We start from the raw sequence: 5,812 nt of genomic DNA on the forward strand, positions 1-5,812 counted from the left end.
GGAGCGTCCGATCTCGATCGGAGCCTCCGATCCTGGCACGGAGCTTCCGATCTCCTTCGGATCGTCCGAACTCCTCTTCGGACCGTCCGATCCTGCTGACCCAATTCAACTAATTCAAGTGCTCTGAATCCATTTCTGAAGTTCGTTGTCCCAATAGGAACTTACTTAATCATGTTTTACTTAATCTAAACATGATCACGTGATTAATTACTCATTAATAATTAATTAGAAATGCGGGTTACTACATTCTCCCCCACTTAAGAAATTTCGTCCTCGAAATTTAAGTCTCAGAGGAAAACATAAATAGGCAACCAAATATTTTTTATTACAACTGAGCAAGTATAACTCGTTACAAAGAAGTACAAAATCTCATAATAACTCGGGGTGCTCGGCTAACATCCGACTCTCTAACTCCCAAGTAGCTTCCTCTGTCCCTCTGCGTTGCCACTGTACCATAACCAATGGTATGCGCTTGTTACGAAGTACCTTGTCCTTTCTGTCAAGAATTCGTAGGGGTTTCTCCACATACGATAGATCCCGATCTACCTTTACCTCGATCGGATGCAAAATATGCGACTCGTCCTCCACATACTGCCTCAACAAGGACACGTGGAACACATCGTGGATCTCCGAAAGATCAGGTGGTGGAGCGCTTATCGCATACGCCCAAATTACCCACATCAATTAGATAAACAAATTAATGTAGTAGTGTGAGTAGGGATCGTTCCCACGAGGAAAGAGAAATTTAAAAGTGTTCTTTAAAAGAAAAAGGGGGTTTTCAAGTTCGGATTAACTACTAAGAAATTTAAACAACTAAAATTCACTGGCATGCAAAAATTAAATAAAGATTGGGGAAATTCAATAGGAGACAAGCCTTGGTTTCGGTCAACTATACCCTTGATTTCATTCGTTCGATCATCGATTATCTAAAAATCTTTAATCACGTTAAATATTCATTATTGGAAATTAAATTCCTGTTTTACCTTAATCTTAATTAACTAGACACAAGCGTTCTAAGATAACCCTTATCAATGAATCAACCCAATAAAAGCGATTAGATTTAAACTAACGATAGCATGCAAACTAGTAAAACTGATAAATCTCGACAACTCATACACAAGCGGATGAATTTAGCATAGTCAATTATTATCCCTACAATTCCTAACCTCACAAGCGGACGATTATTAATTGTAGTTGCTTCGCAAATCATATAATTCGAACAATTACGGATTCAAACTCTAATTTAGCAGTAGAATATATATAAGAATTATCAGGTGATCAATCTAATAATCAAACATACAATCATGAAATAAATCAGAATAATACTTGATACTCAACAATAATAAAAATCTATAAAACATGAATCTCTCGAATAAATTAATCAAGGGCTTCGTCTTCCTTAACCAAGTATTAAAAACTAGCCAACACAATTCATGAAGAACAAAGTAAAAATTATAAGCAAAGATGGAATTCTAGAATTCTTAGAAAAAACCTAGTCTCCTCCCTACGTTTCGTCTCCCTTCTTCAATCATAAAACTCTCTATCTTGGTAGCAAATCGTCCAAAGATAAGACTAGGAATTAAAACAAGAGTTTCCAAAACATAAAATTCTTCCAAAAATAAGTTTGTGCGACCGACGGGGCGGGCGCTCAGTATAGTGGCGCGCGCGCCCAACCTCTACGCTCTTTCATTCCTCAGAATGGCGCGCGCGCTCATTGTTCCTACACGGGCGCTCAGTGTTTACGCACTTTCTCCTCTTTTCTTCTCAGCAATGGCGCGGGCGCGCCTTGGTATAGAGCGGGCGCTCAATCCTCATGCAAAAATTCCATGTTCCTCTAGATCATCGCGTGGGCGCGCCACTCAGCAGGGCGGGCGCTCCTCGCTCTCGAATTTATCCTTTTCTTCAATTCCTTAAGCCTTCAATTCTTGATCTTTTCTTCCCTCTTTTGCACTTATATCCATCAACTCGATTCCTTCATATAACAAAAACAACAGAAAAGTGCATAAAATCGACCAATAAAACACAAGAGTCAAGCACAATACTAACAATATAAGCGCATAAAATGCACTTATCAAATTTCCCCAAACTTGAACTCTTGTTCGTCCCGAACAAAACCAACTGTCTAAAAAGAAACTTACACAACACCCCAGAATCATCAAGAATTATCGTGTATCAATAACCTCAGCAATGAAATCTAAAATTTTTGAATCCAATCACATCACATCCTCCTAACATTGAAAAATTGTTTAAGAAAGAAACATAGCTCAACCTTATAGGCTTTTAGACTCCGCAACTCACGTTCACAACATTCTCCCCCAAACTTAACGCAAACATCTATAGATCATGAGGACTTTCAAGGAAACTCGGGATCAACACAAAAGACATTCAATCAAAAACGCTCACAATCAAATTAGCTCAAGAAAGAATAAAGTGTGTGCGTGTTTTGATCAAAATGCATATTCATAAAAAATGTCAATCGACAATCCATAGTATATTAGGCGACTGTGACTTGGTCCATAGGTCTTATTCGGCTTATAATGTACAGCTGGGCTTATGGATACAAACGAAGGAAAGAATTCAAAAAGGGAGTAAAATATGATTTTATCTCTTAAATCCAATCCTCTTCATTCACACGGCAAACTTTTTCATTCTTTTCAACTCCATTTTTTTTTCTTTGCATTTTCATCCCGCTTTTTTTTTTAAATTTTTTTTTTCAGATTTCTCCTCTACTACTACACTTCTGTCGATTTTTCATTGCAATTCTCAACACACTATCCATTTAAGTATTCAAATCAAGAGTATAAAAATCAAACATGCAATTACTCCCTAAAGGTAGGAAATAGTGTTTAAGCTGCAGGTAGTAATTGTAGGACCTTGAAATAATGCCGAATGGGGTTTTATCACATGTTTTCACGCATGCCATTCATTTTCAATTAGCTCAAAAGGGGTACTAGGGACATAATGTATTAAAGGTGGCTTGAAAGGCTCAATCGAATTAGAAAAATTGCCTATCTCATTCCTAAGTCACAGTATACCCGTATTGCGCCTCGAGGGATGTTCAAGCTAGTTTTAGATTAATCTCACTCCACAATTAACTCTTATGAATTCGACCAGTGCAGAAAAAGAAGAAATCACCAACAGTAAACGATGATTTTGCACAACAAAAACTCAGCTAATGCACCTCTTGTGCTCATGTATATGTGACAGCTCAAAGGGCAACTATGGATAATGCATGAATAAATAAGTAAAGGCCCAATTGATCCAAACGACGCCTCAATCCTTTCTATTTCTGTCCGTTTCAAATTCAGGGTCAAACGAAATTCACAGAGTGTATAAGAGTTTCAAGTCCACTTGGTCGAAGTTTCAAAAAAAATTTGTTTGTCAGGAGGCAGACATTCAAGGATTCAATTTCCAAATTAAAACACTAAACATTGGTTATCTTACCATTGTTCTCAAAAGTGCTGCAACTCATACAACTCACACAAAAACCACTAATCAATAAATTAACAAACTAAACATGGACACACAAACACAACTAACGCTCAATTAAACAAAGTAAAACAAAGCAACACCTAGCATCCTACGGAACTCCCCCCAAACTTAGGTACATACATTGTCCTCAATGATATGACAGTATAAAATAACAGAACTAGGACATGTACCTCAGGTGATGACCGTCAGTGGTCACCACCATCACCGTCAGGATGTGGATCAGCAGAAGGGTCAGTCGGGCCAAACATCGGAGGCCACTGTGGTCGTGGGGGCAGGAAACTGGAACCATCAGGAAAGTAGTGTGGGAGAACAGCTGCAGAGAGCTCCATCATGTAGTTCATAAAGATTCCAGGCGTCTGCTGCATAGTGCGAATCTCCTCTCTCTGCTGCTGTTGCTCCTGTCGTGATAGGAGCACCTCTTCCTCGAGTCTAGCCAATCGATCAGTCATAAAAGGATCCGACTGCAGCTGGGGTGCCTGTGCTCGATGTCCTGCAGCTCTCTTGTCTCTCGCTCGCTGCACCGCTGGAGGTATCAAGCAGGTGTTACAGTCAAATGCAATGGCGGTGATGGGCTTCAAAATCTCCTCCGTGGGTCTCCATTCCACCTCGACCTCCTCACAAAGATCAGAAATAATGACAGGCAATGCAAGACCACCACTCGTCTTGCCGCCTACTACATGCAGAATAGTCTCTTGACAAATGAGTCCCAAATCAATGGACTTCCCCTCCACAATGCAATAGAGCGCGATCCCGTGTAACCTCGTGCTCATGGTCGGTCGGCTTCAGACGAGCACAAATAAAATTATACCACAGATTGACCTCATATTGCAGCTCAGTCTTCTTTAACTTGGATGACATACCATCTCGCCCATAGCGCCACTCAGCCCTCGGTCGACAAATGCGATGAATAACAGCGTCGTAATCAATGTCACTATTTTTGAATTCTTGATATTCGTCGTGATACACCGGAGGAGTCTTAAAGAGAGTATTGATGGTGTGGGAGTCGAATGGAACCATTTTCCCACGCACGAGTACCTTCAACTGAACATGTTTCACCTTGAGGTTGGCCTAGAACTCTCTAACCAAAGGAACAACTACGTACTGAGGTTGCTTTGCAAACTCCTGCCATTGTCGGGCAACAATTTCCCGACCAACACTCGTCATATGAGTACTAGGGTCAAAACCAATAGATGTGTCGAATCCTCATTCGGCGAGGATATTCTTCCCAAGCCATTCTTGATAAATTGCAGCCGCCTGGGCGTTCCAGAAACGCTTACTATCTGCGGAAGGGGCGGGAGTAGAAGAAGAAGAGGCCCCAAACTTAGTTTTCTTTGTGGGCGCCATAGAACAAACACGTGGTGTGCACTCCTGAAAATTCACAAAAACCACAATACCACACCCTTCTTCCCTCTAACTTCAACAATACACCCACTGCACGACTCCACCATAATCACCAAACAACCAATTCATAAATAATATGCCCCCCCAAACTTCAACAAAATTCAAACTTCACAACTTCACAATATGAATATCGGCTTGAAGGAAAGCTTCAAACCCGAAGATGAAAACCAACACTTAACCAATATAAGAACGAACTCGATGTCCGACTTGAAAAGCGCCAAACAAATCCCACTAACAATATGAGCAATCCGACCAAAATCCACGCGTCTTCGACGGGTTGAGAGAAATTGGGGAAAAGATTTGGGAGATTATAGTAGACAAATCGCTCCAAAGAAGGGATTTGGTGAATGAAATCGATCTCGTGAGATTAGGGATTTAGGGATTTAGAGAAGTTTGCAAGAGTTGGGAGAGAAAGTGAGACAACAAACTCGAAAAAGTGTTTTATATATCCCATCGCGCGGGAGCTCAATGTTGTGGGGCGCGCGTGCATAAGCTTCGCACAATTTATCTCTCGAGATGTTAGATCGTGCGGGCGCGCATGAAAGTGGGGCGCGCGCTCATGTGCTTCGACTTTATAAGACTTGGTGCCCAGGGATTGCGCGGGCGCTCAATGTTGTGGGGCGCGCGCGCATTAGCTTCGCAAAAATGAAATTTCTTGACTTTAAAGCTGCGCGGGCGCGCGTTAGAGTGGGGCGCGCGCTCTTGGCCTACGCAAAAATATAAATTTTCTGATATAGAGGTGGCACGGCCGCGCAATAGAATGGGGCGCGCGCTCTATGGCTTCGAATTGTCCAATTTTCTGCGAGGAAGAGTAAAACCATATCAACTCTCAAGTTACGAAAAATTAATAAAGTAAAAACTAAGATAAAATGTCAAAAGAAATGATTGAAACAGAGGTGTAAAGACGAGAAAAAGAATA

Source organism: Henckelia pumila, chromosome 3 (genome assembly GCF_033568475.1).
Source record: "Henckelia pumila isolate YLH828 chromosome 3, ASM3356847v2, whole genome shotgun sequence".
Lineage (NCBI taxonomy): Eukaryota > Viridiplantae > Streptophyta > Magnoliopsida > Lamiales > Gesneriaceae > Henckelia > Henckelia pumila.